The sequence below is a fragment of the Cetorhinus maximus genome, chromosome 7, assembly GCF_964194155.1.
Source record: "Cetorhinus maximus chromosome 7, sCetMax3.hap1.1, whole genome shotgun sequence".
NCBI classification, from domain to species: domain Eukaryota; kingdom Metazoa; phylum Chordata; class Chondrichthyes; order Lamniformes; family Cetorhinidae; genus Cetorhinus; species Cetorhinus maximus.
Window position 1 is genome coordinate 70,873,066 of NC_135885.1, and position 21,744 is coordinate 70,894,809.

Genomic DNA, 21,744 nt, shown 5'->3' on the forward strand with positions numbered 1-21,744 from the left:
TGGACTTCCCACCTGACAACCAGCCAACTTCTCAAACTGAATGGCTGCTGGCTGGCAAGCAGATAGAAAATCTTATATGACAGCTTAACCAAGTGTGGCTCGAGGCTGTTCCAAAGCCCACCTTTCCTCCTCCCTCCGTTCCATCCCTATAAATATTAGTGCCTCTTTCTCTGATGATAAATTCCAGTAACTTTCCCAGAACTGATGTTAGTTGACAGATCTGTATTTAACTGGTTTCCCCCTCCTTCTCAAACAATGGAATGACATTCTCAATTTTCCAATCCAATTTTGACTTATGCACCTGCAATTCCTCGATCCATTTCTTTTAATACCCTGGGGTGGAAAGCATCAGGGCTTTTTTACCTTATGTTTCATTATTTTCAGGACTGGCATTAATTTCACTGACATTAAATCTCAACTAATTTCTTCCTTTTGACTTATTTTAAGTGTCCTTGTTCCACCCAGATTTGGCCTTCTATCTCCATTGTGAAAGTGAATATTTAGCCATGGCCCCAAAGGACCATAGGCACCTTCCTCCATCAGAGGGACATTTTTGACTACTCATAGCTTGAGGGGAATCACTCAGCAAGCTGGGGCAGAGGTGGGGTAAGGCAAGGAGGCTGGACCTCCATAAACTACCACAGCTAGTACAAAGATTGAACCCACGCTGTTGATGTCATTCTGCATCGTAATCTAGCCACCTGAACTGAAAAATAAAGACAACGATATTAAGATTACGGATTACATCGGCAGTTGGAGGGGTGGTGTGAGTGAGGATGGTTGTAGTTTTGAAGTGGAACCTTGAAGGTCTGGGTTCCCCTGCATGCTGTGGAGCTTGAACTCAACATTGTTCATCTTTTGGCCCTGACATTTGCCCCGCCCAGAACTCAGCCCAACTGACAGGATTGGCTTCCAGTTTGGTGGGGAGTACCCTAAATCAGGCCATCGGACCAGGCCCCAGGTGGTCAAATCCCCAGGGAAGTGGTTCTGATGAAAATTTATTGACCTGAAACATTAACTCTGTTTCTCTCTCCACCAATCCTGCCTGGACATTCTTGATTTTTATGTCAGTTTTAGACCATAAGACCATAAGACATAGGAGCAGAAATTAGGCAATTCGGCCCATCGAGTCTGCTCCGCCATTCAATCATGGCTGATAAGTTTCTCAACCCCATTCTCCCGCCTTCGCCCCGTAACCTTTGATCCCCTTACCAATCAAGAACCTATCTATCTCGGTCTTAAGTACACTCAATGACCTGGCCTCCACAGCCTTCTGTGGCAATGAATTCCATAGATTCACCACTCTCTGGCTAAAGAAGTTTCTCCTCATCTCTGTTCTAAAAGGTCTTCCCTTTACTCTGAGGCTGTGCCCTCAGGTCCTAGTCTCTCCTACTAATGGAAACACCTTCCCCACATCCACTCTATCCAGGCCTTTCAGTATTCTGTAAGTTTCAATCAAATCCCCCCTCATTCTTCTAAACTCCATCGAGTATAGACCCAGAGTCCTCAAATGTTCCTCATATGTTAAGCCTTTCATTCCTGGGATCGTTCTTGTGAACTGCCTCTGGACCCTCTCCAGGGCCAGAACATACTTCCTGAGGTATGGGGCCCAAAATTGCTCACAATATTCTAAATGTGGTCTGACCAGAGCCTTATAAAGCCTCGGCAGCACATCCCTGCTTTTATATTCTAGTCCTCTCGAAGTAAATGCCAACATTGCATTTGCCTTCCTAACTTTCGACTCAACCTGCAAGTTAACCTTAAGAGAATCCTGGACTAGGAGTCCCAAGTCCCTTTGCACTCCAGATTTCTGAATTATCTCCACATTTAGAAAATAGTCTTCCTACCAAAGTGCATGACCTCACATTTCCCATGTTTTCCAGCATCTGCAGTATTTTACTTTTGTATGAGTGTTACTGCCATGTGAAGAGTGGTAGAATGGCTCCCCTCTCTTTCCACCTCTCAGTTGACAGCAATAGGCATTTGTAAAATAATTTTCTTGCCAATTCAGTCGGTGTTTACCTGTTTAAGTGATGTGAGTATAAAAGACACGCACAGACAGGTTTCCTTGTAAGTTCTGAAAGAAAAGGAAATAGTATTTATTGTACTTATCACCTGTTCTAGAAATAATTTAAAAGTACTCCAACCCACACTCACACATGCTTCCAATAGATTCTCACACACGCACATGCTCACGTATATAAACACACACACACAACACACACACACACACAAACACACACATGCACAGTCGTGAAGCTATTAATGTATATAATATTTTGGAAAATATTTTTATTTTAAAATAGAGGTTTAGTCTGCGGGTGTGTCTTAATTGGATTAAAGCAAGCTAGCCTGGGTGCATTGATGTGTACCAGTTTTGATAGAGAGATAGCGTGCATTTGCATTTTTTGAATAGAGCATTCAAGAAGTGGGGTGGAAACTTGATGCATTTCTAGCAGCTATCAAGTAATGTGTTTATATTACTAATAAAATTGGTACAATGAATGAAGTTTCATTGTTAAAAGGTAAAGTTCAAAGAAACTGGTAGGACAATGAGAATTTGAATTCAATCAGTGATGGTAGGTATAACTTCAGTAGTTTTTGGGTGTGCAGGGCAGAGGCAATGTGAGATCAAAAGGCAGCTGCAAACGTCCAACTGGCTCCATAGTGAAAGGAACCTAATTTTGAATTTGTAGGGTGAAAATGCTTTGCCTGGTGTTTGGTTAAGTCTATGGGTTGCTGTTGCCTTAATGGAGATTAGTTTGGGAATTTGTTAAAAGCTGTGATAGTAGTAATTTGTAGTCATGTGTATGTGTTTTAACCTGTGTATAAAGTGTTCCACTTAGTTTAGTATAAAACCTCGAGAACTGGTGGTCTGATTCCTGAATTTAGAGTGACATTTCAAACATAATACTTAAAATTCCCCTTTGTGAATTTTTGGACACACACACACACACACACACACACACACTGTTTTTTTCCAGATTCTACTTCGAGCCAATTTAAAGACTTGACAGACGATCTCTGTCTTTTCCTCTGGATTAAGCAGCTGCTTGGTTTATACAGAAGACACTGCGGTCTTTGGCTGGTCAGATACAGGTAAAGCACAAGCTGGAAGAATAGCTGGAGAGAGAAAAGAGGGACTATAAGTCCTCTTCTTGCTATTACCCACTCAAGGGCAAGGATTTTCCCGGAAATCGGCAAAGTCCAATATCAAGCAAGGAAATCAGGAATGGCGGAATTTCATCGTGTATCATGTGGAACATTGTGAAATAAAATCAGAGACATGTATTTTACATTGGATTGCTGGTGGGGCGGACCTGCTGTGACCTCATAGCTTCAGAATCCGGGTGCCATATTTAAAGGCCACCCCTGCACAGAGCTAGCACACTGCAAGGGATAGGAAGTTGCTGGGAACTGACAGCTGCCCCCAAATTTAGTGACAACTCCCTTGAGTGCCTATTAGATGCAGTGGAGGCGCGCTGTGATGTCCTCTACCCCTGCTCTGGGCGAAGACCAGCAAGCAAGGTCACCAATTCAGCATGGGAGGCAGCGGCAGCGGTGGTCAGTGCCAACGCACTCCAAAAGAGGACAGCCACCCAGTACCAAAAGAGGATGAATGATCTCCTCCATTCCATCACTCTTTTCATCATGCTCAAGTCACAAACCCATCACACATACACAGGGATCTCACTCACTGCTAGTTCAAGGGGCATTGCCATTCACTCTCTCACACATACCTTCATCTGCCCTGAAGACCATGTCCTCATCCCGTCCATGGCACCACTCACCATCCACACAGGCATCCATCTTATCTGGCCTGGCAGGTGTCCTGCTGACACTCTCTCCATGGAAAAAGAACCCTCAGACACTGACATTGAAGACCCATCACAGCACTTGCCCACACCCTCCACCGGCACAAAGACACACACCTCGGTGGAACCCAGTTCTAGAATAGTCTTGGAGCCACAGTCTGATGAGCAGATTTCACTGACTGATCCATAGCAGGCAGAGGCAGGGACATCCCAGTGTGCTGGCACTTGGAGATCTGCTGGAGGCCAGGGATCTGCTGTGTCCAAGTCAGATGAGGAGCCTCTGGACTCGGTCATACCTCAGTTGCTGGAGCTGCAAAGGCAAGCTTGGGAACATCAGGAAGGGATGTCCACTGCTCTCCTCAGGTTGCAAAGCATGATGGAGGAATCCCCCCACCTTCAGGCTGAGGTGATAACGCCGGCATGCCAATGCACCAAGGTCAACATTGGTAGGGCAGCGACTGCCATGGAAACCTTGATCCAGGACATCGGTCCTGCACTGCTGCAAGAGCTGCACTCCATCACTGAGGCACTTGCTGGCATCATCAGTGTCAATGCGAGAGGGGGAGCGGAGCATCTCAATTCCACTCCAGCTGCCCCTTCCTCTCAAGGAGTCAGCCAGGGGCTCTCGGGCACCCATAAGGAGGAGGACCAGCAGGTGTGCACCCCAGGGCCATTCACCCAGGTGACTCCAGGAGTGAATGGCTCATCTGAATTCCTACTTCCTGTGACCCCAGTAGCTCCAGCTCCTCAGGATGAGGAGGGTGGCACTGCCACACAGCAGGACCCCGAAAGCAGGCTGGGGCCCTCCAGGCCTCGGCCCTCCAGAAGATGCCCATCAGGGGCATCAAAGACAGCAGTGTGTAGCAGTCAGCAGGCCGTCTCCACCTCCATTGCGGATGTCGGGCATGCACCAAGATGTAGCGCAGGGTTAGAAAGGTCAAGAAGATGTAATTGCACAATGTGGGCATGGGTGATAATTACTTGTACACAATGTTGACCATTGCAAATACACTCTCAAGAATGTATCCTTGTCTATGGCTCCTTGTTATGATGAGCAATATTTGTGTCAATCAGGTGTGAAACTTTGGCTCCTGCACAAAATGAAGGCAAGTGTCATAATCCAGGGCCTCTCCCTGCACAGAGTGTAACCTTCTGAGCTCAGCAATTGCCCTACTTCAAAGTCACTGTCCAGATCAGTTCTACCTGCACCTCGATGTGGCTTGTGTTTGTCACAAGTGCCACTGGGTTCCGTGATGCTCCCTGTGTGCTTTCAGCAGCTTAGAGGCGGGGCTGCCCCCCCTACCACCCACCGCCCCACCCACTGCCCCACCACCTCCCAATCTCGCCAGCGTTCCTGACAGGTCAAGGTGCAGTGCTGAAGGAAAAAGGGGATGAAGCCTGCCACAGGATCAAGTGCTCTTAATGCCCGTGTAGCCGCTATATCTCAGCAGCATCTCCATGATATGACCCTCATCACAGAGCATGTGTGTGCTGCCCTCAGCCAGATGTTCCCAGATGCAATGTGAAGATCTTAGGAGTGCCCTCACTGCATCTTGGCATCATCCTTCTGGAATCTTATGGCAATGAGGGCCTCACGAGCACGCCTGTCTCATCTGGCAAGTACAATGGCAGAGGATTCCAGGAGGATGAGGCTGAGATGCAGTGAGTTCACTCCTAACATCTTTGCATTGCATTTGGGAACGCCTGACACATGTTTCTCAGAATTGTAATCGAACACAAACTATAACCTCATTGCCCGGCATACCCCCCACTCTACCATTACTATCAAGCCAGGGGACCAACCCTGGTTCAATGAAGAGTGCAGGAGGGCATGCCAGGAGCAGCACCAGGCATACCTAAAAATGAGGTGTCAACCTGTTGAAGCTATAACACAGGACTACTTGCGTGCCAAACAGCGTAAGCAGCAAGTGATAGACAGAGCTAAGCGATCCCACAGTCAGCAAGTGATAGACAGATCTAAGCTCTGTAGTCCTGCCACATCCAGTCGTGAATGTTGGTGGACAATTAAACAACTCACTGGAAGAAGAGACTCCACAAATATCCCCATTCTCAAAGATGCAAGAACCCAGCACATCAGTGCAAAAGATAAGGCCGAAGCATTTGCTACAACCTTCGGCCAGAAGTGCCGAGTGAATGATTCATCTCGGCCTCCTCCGGAGATCCCCAGCATCACAGATGCCAGTCTTCAGCCAATTCGATTAATTCCACGTGCTATCAAGAAACTACTGAAGGCATTGGATGCTGCAAAGGATATGGGCCCTGACAATATTCCGGCAATACTACCGAAGACTTGTGCTCCAGAACTTGCCATGCCCCTAGCCAAGATGTTCCAGTACAGCTACAACACTGGCACCTACCTTGCTATGTGTAAAATTGCCAAGGTATGTCCTGTACGCGAAAAGCAGGACAAATCCAACCCGACCAATTACCGCCCCATCAGTCCACTCTCGATCATCAAGTAATGGAAGGGGTCATCAACAGTGCTAATTAGCTGCACTTGCTGAGCAATAACCTGCTCACTGACGCCCAGTTTTGGTTCAGCCAGGGCCATTCAGCTCCTGACCTCATTACAGCCCTTGTTCAAACATGGACACCAGAGCTGAATTCCCGAGGTGAGGTGAGAGTGTCTGCCCTTGACATCAAGGCCACATTTGACCTCATGTGGCATCAAGGAGCCCTAGAAAACTGGATTCAATGAGAATCATGGGAAAACTCTCCACTGGTTGGAGTCATACCTAGCACAAAGGAAGATGATTGTAGTTGCTGGAGGTCAGCCACCTCAGCTCCAGGACATCACTGCAGGCATTCCTCAGGGTAGTGTCCTTGGCCCAACCATGTTCAGCTGTTCTTCAATGGCCTCCTTTCCGTCATAAGGTCAGAAGTGGGGATGTTCGTTGATGATTGCACAATGTTCAGCACCATTCACAACTCCTCAGATGCTGAAATAATCCATGTCCAAATGCAGCAAGACCTGGACAATATCCAGGCTTGGGCTGACAAGTGGCAAGTCATATTTGCACCACACAAGTGTCAGGCAATGACCATCTCCAGCAAGAGGGAATCCAACCAATTCCCTTTGATGTTCAATGGCATTACCATCACTGAATCACCCACTATCAACATCCTAGAGGTTACCATTGACCAGAAACTGAACTGGACTAGTAACTCACCTCCTGGCTCCCCAAAGCCTGTCTACCATCTACAAGGCACAAGCCAGGAATGTGATGGAATACTCCCCACTTGCCTGGATAAGTGCAGCTCCTACAACACTCAAGAAGCTGGACACCGTCCAGGACAAAGCAGCCCACTTGATTAGCACCACATTCACAAACATTCACTCCCTCTACCACTGATGTACAGTAGCAGCAGTGCATACTACCTACAAGATGCACTGCAGGAATTCACCAAGGCTCCTCAACAGCACCTTCCAAACCTATGACCACTACCATCCAGAAGGATAAGGGCAGCAGATAGATGGGAACGCCACTACTTGGAAGTTCCCCTCGAAGTCACTCACCATCCTAACTTGGAAATGTATTGCCGTTCCTTCACTGTCACTGGGTCAAAATCCTGAATCTCCCTTCCTAACAGCACTGTGGATGTACCTACACCACGTGCACTGCAGCGGTTCAGGAAGGCAGCTCACCACCACCTTCTCAAAGGCAACTAGGGATGGGCAATAAATGCTGGCCCAGCCAGTGAATCCCACATCCCGTGGATGAATGATAAAAGAAGGTCCGCAGTGTAGCCCTGGAAGGAGCCACAGGCATAGAAATTGAGCGTGGTGGTCACCTCTACTGCCACTGGCAAAGAATTCCCTCTGGCGTCATGCCCAATCCTGCAGAGAAGATGGCATATGTGAGTGACTAGTTCCTTTGATGTGTGCAGTCATCAGCAACAATGGTTCTCGCTCGTCTGCAGGTAGCACATGCGCTGCATATGGACCCTGGGTCTAGTGAGGCGCCTACAAGTGATGGCTCTCTGGGGTTCATAGCTAATATCTTCCCTATGTTGAAGCGCCAAAAACAGTACATAATACTCCAGCTGTGGCTTAATTAAACTCTTGCACAACTTCAATGTCACTCCCATGCTTCTATATTCAATGTCCCAGTGTCCTTATATATGATGCTGGGATTCCATTTACTGTTTTCTGTTGAAGGGTCATGAGGACTCGAAACGTCAACTTTATTCCTCTCCGCCGATGCTGCCAGACCTGCTGAGTTTTTCCAGGTAATTCTGTTTTTGTACTGTTTTCTGGCCTTTTTTTATCTGCATTCCCAGCTTCAAGACTTCAATACTTTCATTCCAAGACTTCTCTGACCCTCTAGTCTGTGATGAATTTTAATGTTTGGAGAAAATTTCCTTTCATTTGTGCATAATTACTGTGAAATATAATGTAATAAACTGGAATTAAAACAGTAAATGTTCTTTAGCTTTCTTAAATTAATTTACTAGTGGAATGCTTTGTTCGGCTATGTTTTGCATTGCAAAATAATAATCAAAAATTAAAATCAAGCGTCCAAAGCAGTCTCCCATGTCAGATAATGTAGTATATTTTGTTTTTAAAAACACGAGCCATTGTTTTATATTCATCTTGTTGAATCATCTGATTTACTTCACTTAAGATTTATGATTAATTAAAGCCCTAAGGAGTTGAGGATTATATGACTGGGAGATGATGATAAGTCATATCACACTGCCATCGAGAAAACTCTCCCAAATGATATTGCAATTTTAATAACATGAAAGAAAAAAGATTGCAAAGGCTGAAGCTTGGGCAGTAGGGTCAGAATAGCATTGAAATATGTCTCTGAGACTTGATAGAAGAAGAGCAATACGAAGTGGAAAATAGTTTGCTTCAGTGTTCAGTTACAATCTTCCCCTATTATAGCAAGCTACTACAAAAACGCACCACAATATTCCAGCATGGGGAATCTCAAGGTGTACACCGTTAATTAGACTTTTTGCTAAACATTTCAGCTCACTTACTTACTGGAAGTCCAAGCTGATAATGGTGTGGTGAAAGCAACAGGATATCTGGGACCTTACAGGATCAAAAGCCTACGCCCGTAACCTTCTAAGGATTGAGAAATAAACAGAATGACTGAATGGAGAGTGAATTACAGTCATATCAGGTTCAGAGAAAAAAATAAAGAGAAGGATGGTTGGATTCAGAGGGGAAGAAAAACGACAAGAAAAATTATAAACAAAAACAGAATTACCTGGAAAAACTCAGCAGGTCTGGCAGCATCGGCGGAGAAGAAATCAGTTAACGTTTCGAGCCTTCATGGCCCTTCGGCAGAAAAATTATATATTTTTTCATTTGACATTTCTGAAAACTTCAACAACAACCTGAAGGAATGAGACTCCATATTTTCAACTGTTCATTTTCTGGGCCCTAGATGTTGACTGGGAGTCATTAACAATGACCAAATCTTTAGAAGGGTGGTTACACTCCTCCTTCAGGCACCATGTCCGAAGAGGGCATTGGCAACCATGGACTTCCACTGGTTTGGTCCGCGATTATGTTTGGCAAAGTACTGCAGGGGCTTGCCATTGCCTGCTGCAGGAGGGCTGACCAGGAAACTCTCCCACTCTTACCACCTGCCAGCAAGCATATTGGAAGGATGTACAGGCTGATAATCAACAAGTTTGGCCACATTATGGACACACCTTCGGTGGCCACCAAGTCCTGAAGTGGAACTTGAACCCAAAGCTTCTGGCCCAGAGGATGGATGCCACTAGTGTGCTACAAGACCTGTCACTGTATTTACACTACCATTACTAAACTTGACTCTCTGTGGTGAGACTAAAGGGCAATTAATGTCTAAATCCAGCAAGTTCTTAAAAATACTGGGGAGTCACTGTTTGTGCAAAACAAATGACAGAGCAACATAAATTGACCATTAAGTTCTGGAAATTTGCAGCTCATACTGTATTTCTTAATTCCTTAAACTTGCTGGTGGAATTCAAAATTGATAATGGTATGTGCTGTGCATATGCAATTATTTTTTCGGCAAATTGAAGGCCAATAGAGTAATGTATTTTATTTTCTGTACTTAAACTATTCTTGGCCAAGACAGGCACCTAGAAAATAATTGAAGGTTTGCTATATATTTTGTGATTTTGTTATGGATGTAAATTGTGATGGGAAATTAGTATTTAATTTACTTTTGACAAATATTAAAAATATGGATTGTAAGTACTTATTACATTTCATCCTTCATGTGAAGAGTTATACAATTCAAAAGGCCTGCTAGAATCAACTTGCTTTACGAAAATGTAAACTGGGTCTGTGCAAAACATTTAGTAACACAATAAGGATACATGGCTTTATAATGAATATATACCTTTAACATTTTGTATGAAAATGTTAAATAAAGAACTTTGGAAGGCTAATATTGACACACTGTTGTCATAGTTTTATCCTATTAGTTCAGCTTTCCACAACTACTTTTTCTTCACACTTATGACTTAATGGCAGTTTCCTTAAACACATCAATCCCTTAGTGAACCCAACCAGTGTGTATATATTTCTTAGTGTATGTGTGGATTAGCATAACCCATATTTAATAAATCTAACATATGTTAAATTGCTTGCTGAAGGTTATGCGGGAAATCCATCATTTTCTTTTGTCACATCAAGAAGCAAAATTCACCTGCTTAGATGAATGCAGCCCCAACAACACTCAAGAAGTTTTATAACACACAGGACAAAGCAGCCAGCCTCATTTGCCACATTAAATATTTACTCCCTCCACCAGCAGTGCACAGAGGTAGCAGTATGTACTATCGACAAGATGCATTGCAATAACTTACTAAGGCTCTTTTGACAGAACCTTCTAAACCTGCAATCTCTAGTTCCTAGAAGGACAAGGGCTGTAGATGCATGGAAATACCACCATCTGCAATTCCCTTTCAGTAGCACACCACCCTCACTTGGAAATATATCATACTTGATGTGTTGTGCAATTGTTGAAGAATGGGGCACCCCGTAAAGTAATTGACAAAGTCAGTGTCATGGACATGAAAGAGGTTGGATGCAATTTTGGTCTAAGGATGGGTCATAACTTCACATGGGACCATGGGTGCTTTGTGCTGACTTGGTATGTGCTCTTGACATGCCTCATACTTATTGATGATGACTGCAATGCCATTGTCCATACCCGACCAATATACTGTCTCTCTTGTAAGTCTTCTCATCCAATCTAAACCCATGTGTGAGTGATGAAGGTGTTGAAGAATATCATTTGTCATGTGTGTTATAATAATACAAAGACACCAATCGCTCATAAAGGATTATGCAAACATGTTGTGAGTTCATTTATTAAGAACAGGCATATGTGAACAGATATACATGGATAGAAAGCTTGAGGATATCAGAGCTGCAGGGCTGCATAGCTGTGTTCTGCTCCAGGCCGAAGTGAAACTGAGGCAGGATCACATGACACACTTCCCTTAAAATGATGGCATGTTGCTACCTCGTAAAGACATATTACAACATCTCCCTGTTTTTTTAAAAATACTTTCCCCCTTTCAACAAAGTATAACTATTTACAATACATGTTCATGTTTAGTTACTATTACATAAATGTATAGGACTGGTGAATCTATGAGTCTCTAAAGTGTAGAGGTAATCTGCTGGCACCCCAGATCTTGCAATGGTAACCTTGTCTTAGGTTTCTTTAATTTCTCACAGTGACCTGTGGGGTTGTCAGTCTTGGATGTTGTTCTGGTTGCATTTCGGATCTAGTCCTTGATGCAACTGGACTGTACGGTGGTTGAGGAGCTGGAATGGATCTGATTTATCTTTGGTTATGCCCCGCTATTGCACCTTTGTGTGTAATGACTTCATAGGACCTTATAGAACAAATCCTTGTCATCTTCTGTGGGTCCTGGATGCAAAATCGTTGTCTCAGCTGTAAACTTGGCGATTGTGTATCTGCATTGTTCTTGTGCACATTGGTCATCTTCTCTTGCAGTTTTAAAAGTTGCTATCCAGTTTCTGAGAGAGTAGAATGGGTAAAAGTAGATTGTTAAGCACTGGTCTGCCAAACATAACCTCTGCCAGTGACGGAATAGTACACTTAAAGGTGTCACTCTCAGATGCAATATTGCAATGCATAGATGTTGTTTGGTCTGTCTACATGTGAGAATTTGGGATTTCACCACAGCTAGGCCGTTAGATCTAGGGTAATGAGGAGAAGGAGTAGTGTGATCAATATTCCACTTCTCACACATATCCTGAAATGGCTTACCAATACATTGCAGATTGTTATCCATAATGATTTCTCTAGGCACACTAAATAAACTGAAAAAAGCACTTAGAGTGTGCGCGACAGTTGTGCTTGATGTATTGTGCAATTGTTGAATAATAGGGTACTTGGTAAAGAAGTCGACGATTTCGATGAAGTCAGTGCCATGGACATGAAAGAGGCCGGATGTGATTTTGGACCAAGGACGGGTAGGAATTTTATGTTGAATCTATGGCTCGTTGTGCTGAATTGGCATATGCTCTTGACATGCCTTGGTCTTCCTGGCGATGACTTTAATGTCATTGTTCATAACCGGCCAATAGGCTGTGGCTGGGATTTTCCGGCTCTGTCGTGGGTGGAACCCGCCGTGGGTGAGGCGGCGCCCCAGCCAGATGCCCATTGACTTGCAGCAGGACCGAAAGATCCCGGCAGCGGGAGGGTGCGGAAAATCCTGCCCTGTCTCTCTTGCGAGTCTTCTTGTCCAATCTGTGCCCATGTGTGAGTGATGAAGTTATTGAAGAATATCAGGTCACAAAGGTTCCGGAATGATGACCTACCTGACTTTAAAAATGACTCCCCAAAAGACTCCTAGCTCATCCCAGTAAGACCAAAATGGCCCCACCTGTTTGTGGACATGCTGAATTGAACCTGGGCATTCTCTAATGATGGTTTCCACAGTTTCTGTAGCGTGGAATATTTTGCCATCGCTTCTTGCAGCTGCTGGCATTTGCATTGCGCAACATGTACCAGGTCAACCATGTTGCATTCTCTGAGTAATGTTGCAGCTCCCTTGAAACTGCCAATTTTGTCAAAACATTCTAGATATTTTGAGATTATGTCATGAACTGGGGCAATAGGAGTAGTTTCTGAGGTTGACCTGCTGTTTTAGGTCTGACTAATTCTATGGATTGTCAGTAGTGTGAGGTCACGGCACGTGGGTAGGCCTGTGGTCACTGGGCTTTTAGTCTCCATGATGTAGAACATCTGTGACAAAAGGAGGATTGATTGTGCTTGCACTCCTGGGCTATGGGCCCTGCACATGGAATTAGTAAACTGTTGTACACTGAAAGCTGTGCATCAGTAGGTTTTGCATTGGCCATTGAAGATGGCACACTCTCCAATCCCGCAACAACCACAGAGAGTCAGGCTTCCTTTTAACCGGTTTTATTCAAGGATATGCAAGGGAGCCGCAATCATTCCTAAGAATGAAGACCCAGCTCCCTGATTGATTACATTTCATTACTTTTGTACTTTTTCTTATCATAATACATTTGAATATTTCCAATCGGTAACTGACACACCTGTTCCATTATCTCTATTCTATTGAGTATATATGTGATTTTGCTAACCAATTATTCTAAAGGATGTATACATAATTATATTATCCAATCAAAATTGAAACACCTATGCAAAGACCTTGGTTCTTACAACTCAAGACTGTTTGTGTTTCATCAAAGTCCCCTCTTTGTCTATTGTTCATCTTCCCATATCTAAGCTAAAACCATCTGCCCCTTCCCTATGTGAGAGGGGAGTACACTTAATCTAATTTATGTCCTGCTTGTGTCTCCAGTCTGACTCTTAAGGCTGTGCAATGTTCATCTGGTAATCTTTAACTCTTAATATGTTTAGCAGCCATGTCTGCCTGGAGAATTTAAGTGTTTTTCAGTAAATTATTACTGTTTTCTCTTTTAGCATTTTTAATTTTCCCCTAACAGCCATCCATGGCTGTAGATATATGTCTTTTAGAATTCACAGGGGTAGTATATTGGCACTTGCCCCTGTGTCAGTCTAGGCCAATAACAAATAGTTACCAACTTTCTTAGAGAAGATAATTTGAACCTTGGCAAACATTTCTGATGGTGTGACAGTGCCTATATTTTCCACAAGATTGACAGTGTGCAACTTGTATTCACTGCTCTTTGTCTCATCGTGCAGGTCTTAGTCACATTTTGCTTTGTCAATCACCTCATGCATATGTTTCTGACGGGATGCTTGTTGGTCATTCTTATTGCTTGAAGGTAACCACTATGTATGTTCTGTTTGGATCAGTGCACAGCTCTTTGTAGCTGCATCAGCCTTTGCTATAGTGCACTGCTGCTGCCAAAGGCCCTTTCTGCCACATGCCTTGCAGGATTGGTGGAAAGCTGGGCTTTTTCTTGAAGCATGCAGAAGGCCACACCTTCCACATGTCATACTATGTTTGGGTGCTCGAGTGAGTGCGTCAGCAATTGGGGTTGTGCTTAGAACCTATAAGCTTCGTCAACCTACAAGGATCACTTCGTACTTACAGCCATCCTTGAGTAGCTCTTCAATGCTGTATGTTTTGGGCTTGACTAGCAGATTTTTCTGGAACTCTTCCATGAGTGGATGCGATCATCAACTCATTAATTTTGTCTGTTAGCTCTGCATTTGAAAAGTCACAATACGGCATTTTAACATTTGACATTCATTCTCCTTTAGTACCTGAGATGAGTGTCGCTCCTGCCGCTTTCCGTGATTTTCCGAAGTTCTGTTATAATCACAACGGTCTCTGGACCAATTTTTATGATGGTTTTACTTTGGGGCATATTTTTATTTGACTCTCCCTTGGTTGCTATCAATCTGACCCACACCCTAGTATCTCACCTGTCCCAATTGAGCTAACCCAGTGCTGGCCCTCTCAGTGTGCTGTGCTACACACTGACATGGTAGGCTATGCACTGCAATCTTACCAGCCTTTTATTTGAGCACTATCCAGTCCTGTGTCTTCAAAGCTCTTTTGTGACGTCTCTAATGCTGCATCTCCACTGCAGTCGGACCAGAACGTGGAGGGTTGTCTCATGCCATGTAGCACAATCTAAGGCAGCTCACCATGTTGTATCTGTACTGAATCTTGCTGCTAGGCTGAGCACGCTGTCATTTAGAAGGAACCACTGCTGCACACGTACCATGGGTAATTAAAAAAACAGAAAATATATCACTCAGCTCGACTCCATGGAAACAGTACATTATGCAATAATCAGACAGCCACTCATACGGACTTCATATACAATTCAACAATAACAACTTATAATTGTATGGCACCTTCAACACAATAAAACATCCCAAGGTGCTTCACAGGAGCTTTATAAAACAAAATATGACGATGAGTCACATAGGGAGTTATTAAGTTAGATGACTAAAAGCTTGGCCAAGAGATTATTTTTTAAGGAGCATTTTAAAGGAGGAAAGCAAGGCAGAGAGGTTTACGGAGGAAGTCTAGAGGTTTGAGCCTCGGGAGTATAAGGCACAGCCTCCAGCAGTAGAGTAATTAAAATCGGGGATGTTCAAAAGCCAGAATTAGATCAAATGGCAGATATCTTAGAGGAGCTGTGGATTGAAAGGAGGTTACATAGATAAAGAGGATTCAGGCCATGGATAGATTTGAAACAAGGTCGAGAATTTTAAAATTGCTGATGTTGCTTAATCAGGAGCCAGTGTAAGTCAGCGAGTGCATATAGGTATACAGAATGTGATGTCATTTGGGACATGGGCAGCAGAGCTTTGGATGACTTCAAGTTTATGAGGGGCAGAATATATGAGGCTGGCCAGGAGTGCACTGGAATAGCCAAATATTGAGATAACAAAGACATGGACAACGGTTTCAGCATAGATGACCTGAGGCAGGATAGAGTCAGATGTCAGGATGGAGGTAGAAATAGGAGGTATCAAGCGCAACAAACTAAATTTAGACCACATATGGTACAATAATTAAACTGTCAGCCATGACTTGGTGATAGCAGTCTTGCATCTGAGTCAGCAAATTGTGGGTTCAAGCCTCAGTGCATTTTGTGGCCCCGCTGCAGCGTGTCTCCCCCTAGTGGATGCGGTGAGCCATTTAAATCTCCATTCAGTTCGGCAGGAGGGGCCATAAAATCCTGGCCCAGGGTTTGAGCATAAAATGTACAGAGGGAGTACTCCACTGTCAGATGTGCTGCCTTTTGGATGACACGTTCAACCGAGGTCCCGTTCACTCTTTCTGGTGGATGTAAAAGATTCCACGACACTATTTTGAAGAAGAGCAGGAGAGTTATAAACAACTCTCAATCAACATTGCAAATAACAGGTTATTTGGTCATTATCAGCTTGATGTTTGTGGGATCTTGCTGTGTACAAATTAGCTGCTGTATTTCCTATATCTCAAGAGTAATGTAAATTCACAAGTACTTTATTGGTTGCACAGTGTTTTGGGAACCTGCTGAGGTTATGAAAGGTGCTATATAAGTGCAAGTCTTGTTTTTCTTTTGCTGAGCGAATGCTGTCTTGCCCAATGTGATGTCTCTTTGGATGCAGTCTTAAAGAGAGGCTCTTTCAGCTTTCTTAGGTGAATATAAATGACCCTACAGGGCTATATCAAAATACAAGCAGAGGGGCTGCCGCCTGCTGTCTTTACCAATATTTATCTCTCAACTGTTCTGAGATGGTCCTTCTATCTGTGGACTCTAGGCGTGGTACTTGGATAATAGACAGACTGCAGCCATACTCTGGCATCTACTTAACACTTATTTATTAATACTACTTCTAAACAGGTTATAGAGTAGGCATGTAGCTCCTAGGCATGGTGTTCCAACCTCTCTCAAGAGAGAGTCTAACACATGACTGAGTGATGTCATTGGTGCACCATCATCTATATCATATATTAGCATATCCCATCTGTTAACCCTTTATAGTATACTATCTTACTTTCAACAACATGAAACTATGGGCAGAATTGTCCCAGATTTGCACTAAGTGCGGCAGCAGTGGGAAAAAGGGTGTTTTACTCACCGGCTGCAATGGCAGCTTTTCAAACCATATCATCCGCCTCCTACCTCATTAATTCTGCAGCCCCAGGAAACACGCCATCTCGCTAGTGATCGGCCTCTGTGAATCACCCGCCATGCCATTATCACAAAGTTTCCTCACTCCAGGCGCCACATCTAAACTGCAGCCGTGCATAGAGTTCTCAATGCTTGTAACCCAGGACTGCCCCAGTGAAGACATGGCCCTGAAAGCCAAGAAAAAATTCAGTGACTGGAACACCTTTGGAGACCCACCATGATGTCCTCCATCCCCGCTCTGGGAGCAGGAGGTCCAGCAATTTCATCACTCCAGCTTGGTAGGCGATGGCAGTGGTGGTTGGTGCCAATGCTGCACAGAAGAGGTTGGCCACCCAATGCATCCGTGCTGCCAGGGTAAGGCAACCATCTCATCACTATAAATTCACACATTCACAAAGCCTATGCACATTCACTGGCATTTTACTCACTGCCAGCTTAAGGCACATCACCACTCACTGCCTCACACACACTCACATCCCCATCTAGCCTCACCTCCTCTGGAGACTGCCTCCTCAGCCCCCACCATCTTGAGGCTACTTTCACAGATCAACATGAGTCCATACACACCCTGGGATACCCTCCTTCCCCAGTATAGCCCTCGCCCTGTGGCCTCTTCCCTTCTCTGAGGCCTATTTCACTCCTTCCCAAACAAGCCCTAGCCCTGCAGCTGTTGAAAAACAAATCCCACCTTACGGCTGGTCTGGCAGGTAGGGAACTGCCCATGAGTCCCCCTAAAAGTGATGTGGTACTGCCTGTGAAGCTTGGCGCTGATGACTGCGAGTGCTGCCCGAAGCAAGGTAGGCAAACAAACATCGAAGGCCCGAGAGAAGTGCAGCTTGCCAGGTGCACGTTGCTTATATACAGGTTGTGAAACACGTTGGCATGCAATCATGCCAATGTGCCCAGATGACCCAGCATGGGGGGATGATTCCAGTGGGCAGGGATTATAACTATATGCAGGTGTATTAAAATGATGTACTTGATGCGCGGTAACAGGAAACATGGCCCGCCATTGACAGATGGAGCGGATGATCACAAACTGGCTTCACAGCACGTGAAACTGATTTTTAGCCTTCTTGCCATATTGTGTGCTCACGCCCGCCATGATGCCCGGCACCAACAGGGATGGAAAACTCCGGCCTATATCTTTAACTATTTCCATTGCATTTCTGTAACTCCCTTTTTACAACTACTGATTCTATCCAACTCCAACTCCGACTCTTCCCTTCCCCAGGTCATAGTCCTGAGGGATTCAATCTCCCTCAGTATTCTTGGCCCTTAGGGAATACGTCTTGGAGGCATGAGGCCTTTCTTCAGCATCTGGTAGGAGCTCATCATCTGCAGAATAAGACAACACTTTAGCAGCATTACTGTCAGCATTATTGGAAAGAAGAGCATAGACTGCAGGACAACTGATTCTTAAAAAACAGGTTCTTAAAATCCATCTGTGCCTGGCAATCGTAGGCACTGATTTTCAATGGAATTGCACATGAATCTATGTTATATGTGTGGGAACACTGGAAAATCAGGTTTTTGTCTAAATAACATCATGAGGACTTCATTTCAAAATTGAAACAAAAATCCCACCTGGTTCAAGTAGGATCGTTCTCCCCCCTTATTTTGGGATCCAGAAAAGCGCATAAAGCATGAAATGAGTGGAGCTCCCTTCTTGCGGATGTTCACTCCATTCTCCATTCATTAACATCTCAGTTACAGCTATCCCTTGATAAGTGTATCCCACCATCATTAATTGCATTATTAATTTTGTTTATGTAGAGCAGGAGTCACTGGGGGAGTCAACTATTCCTTCCAACTTTCAACTTCTGTGGGCCATCCCTGCAGGACATCCTCTGCTTAGGCCTGGACGCTGGACCCTGCCATTGCCATGGTGGCTTTCAGCTGGGTTAGATGCAGCCCTGCCAGTTTGTGGCAGCAGTGGTAGAGGGTGTGGGGTAAGTAAACCTTCCTGTGCCTAGGGTTCCCTCGGGATTGGAGAGCGTTTTCAGCTGGCTCACCAGGGCGTGGGCCAATGCTTTCGGGGTGGCTTGGAACAGTTTGAATCAGTGGGTGAGCTCTCAACATGTTTGATTTTTCTATCTTTAAAATCACTTTCTTTGCTTATTTTTGTGCCAGTGGATTAAAGAGTCACTGAACTGGAACCTTAGCATGCTCAGTGTGCTTTCTCATGCATCATATTATAAGATGCAATTGTGTGGCTTGCTAATTTCAACTACAGAGTTAACATACTTTGTTAATTTGTTATGAAACATTTAGACATGTTTAACCATCTGGATCATGGAGCCTCTAAACCATGCCCCTTTTCTGCACTTTCATTAATTTAGGCTTTGTCTCCACTTCCTTATCTGATATTTTGGGTCAAATTGATTAACGTATTTTTGTCGTTAACTGCAGTAGATCTCTTAACTGGTCCCCTGTGTAAGCAAATCTGCCATCACATTTCATCAGAGAGCAAACCTGAAGCGGTTAATTGTGTTCTGAACAGAAACCCCAGTGGTCAGGTCAAGGAACACTGGATCACAGTATGTTGTAAAATAAAGGGCCTCAGTGCAGCTTTAAAAAAATGCAACTTAGTTTATCAATAAAAGTGTTGTTGATTATCAATTCAATGGAATGCTGATATGAACCTGAAATCCATTCTGGATGTAAATAATGGCCTATAACCTCTGAGCCCCAGGGCAATGTACCTGTGGGGTTACCCAAAAGATGCGCTGGGGGACACGCCCTACCAGAAGTTCCCAGGCAAAGATTGTGGAGCATGTTCCCGGGAAGTTCAAACTTCTGATGGGCAATTGCCCTGCACAGGGAACCATCCAAAAATGCGATTTAAATTGCAAACTTCAGATGGTCTGACTGTCTTACAGTAATAGTTACCCAGAAAGAGTTAGAAGAATTAAAACCACTTCTAGCTTCTGGGTACCTATAGTACTGACCGCCCCACTGATCCCGCCCTGGGACTCCCGATTACCCCCACCCCCCCACTACACCCCCTTGACTGCCCTACAGGACCTCCCCCACACCCCCTCCGACCATCCATGGGAGCCACAATTACTCCTAACCCCCACTAGCCTCCCACCTACCCAAATACCCCCTTACACCCCCCCATGGGATGCCCTGATGACCCATGGGATGCTCCAACCCCCCCACGGGGTGCTCCTACAACTCTGTGACTCCCGATGCCCTCACAGGATGCCCTGACCCCTCCAACCCGCATGGGGCCCCTCCCCCAACTACATCCTCCTCCAGCTATACCCTCCCCTGACTACAACACCCCTAACTACACCCACCCCAACTACTGTCATGAAGCTATTAATGTACACCATGTTATTGGAAATTATTTTCTTTTAAATAGAGGTTTAGTCTTGGATGAGTCTGTGTGTGTTCTAATTGGATTAAAGCTAGCTAGCCTGGGTGCTTTGATACTAATTTTGAGATGAAAACAGAGGTAGAGATACATTTGCATTTTGTTGAATAGAGCATTCAAGAGTGGGAGTGAAATCTTGCACCTCGCTAGGAGACACCAAGCAATATGTTTATATTACTAATAAAATTGGTTCTATGAAAGGGGTTTTATTGTTAGAAGAGGTGGAGTTCAAAGGGTCTGGTGATACAATGAGAATTTACATTCAAAGGAGAGGGCTGGGTATAACAGAAGGAAGTTTTGTGTGTGCAGGGCAGAGGCATGTAACATCAAAGCAGCTGTAAACCTACAACTGTCTTCACAGGAACCAAAGTGAAAGGAATCTCATTTTGAATTTGTAAGGTGAAAATACTTTGCCTGGTGTCTGCTTAAAGTCTATGGGTTGTTGTTGACTTAGTGGAGATTAGTTTGGGAACTCGTTAAAAAGTTATGATAGTAGTAATTTGTAGCCATGTGTATATGTTTAACTTGTGTAAATTCATAATTGTCTCATGTAGTTTGATATAAAAACCTCTTGAGAACTGGTGCTCTTATTCCTGAATTTAGAGCTGCAACTCAAAACATACCAATTGAAAATATAGGTTATGACAGCTGTTTAAAGTTTCTCTCTGGGAATTTAAATAACAGCCTTTACCAACTGCTACGTCATAACAACTACACCTCCCCCTTTGATCATCTGATCATCCCTCCTACTGACCACACCCTCCACTGACCACTTGAACCCCATCTGACCACCTGCACCCCCACCAATACTGCCCACTTACCTGATATACTTACCTTCTCCCTGGCTTCTCAGTAGCTGAACATTTACCTGCTTTACGGCAGCTAGTGCTGCAAAAAGGGTGTGTGGCTTACTTACCTTCGATTGAGCTCCCTCGACTGTAGGCTGTGGGAAATCGCTGCTCTACACAGGTCTCACCCAGCCTGAGTCAGAAGGACGGGCGAGATGGGAGCAGCCAGATTTCAAGGTAAGTAATTACAAGTGGAGTGACAATCTGACTCAATTGCCACTCCATCAGAAGTTACGGGCCAGTAATTCCTTGATGTTTGTTAAGGAAAGGATGTGGAAGTAAGTCTTAAAATGAAAAGGTTAAAATTACTTTCATATTATTTTATACCAAAGAAAATATGCTAAGCAAGGATGTCACAGAACAACCTCAAAGATAAGCAAGGCCCAATTCTCTGACACAAAATCTGTTCGCATCTGCTTGTCAAGTTAATATTTAATAGCCATTACTGTACGTTCTTCTCTAATGTAGTGAAATAATGTTCCTTTTGATGCTTACCAAATTTTTGTAAAGTTCAAAGCAATCCATTAACTATCATGGTTGGTGCTCCTTACAGCAACAAATCTTGAGCCTTTAACATTAACATCT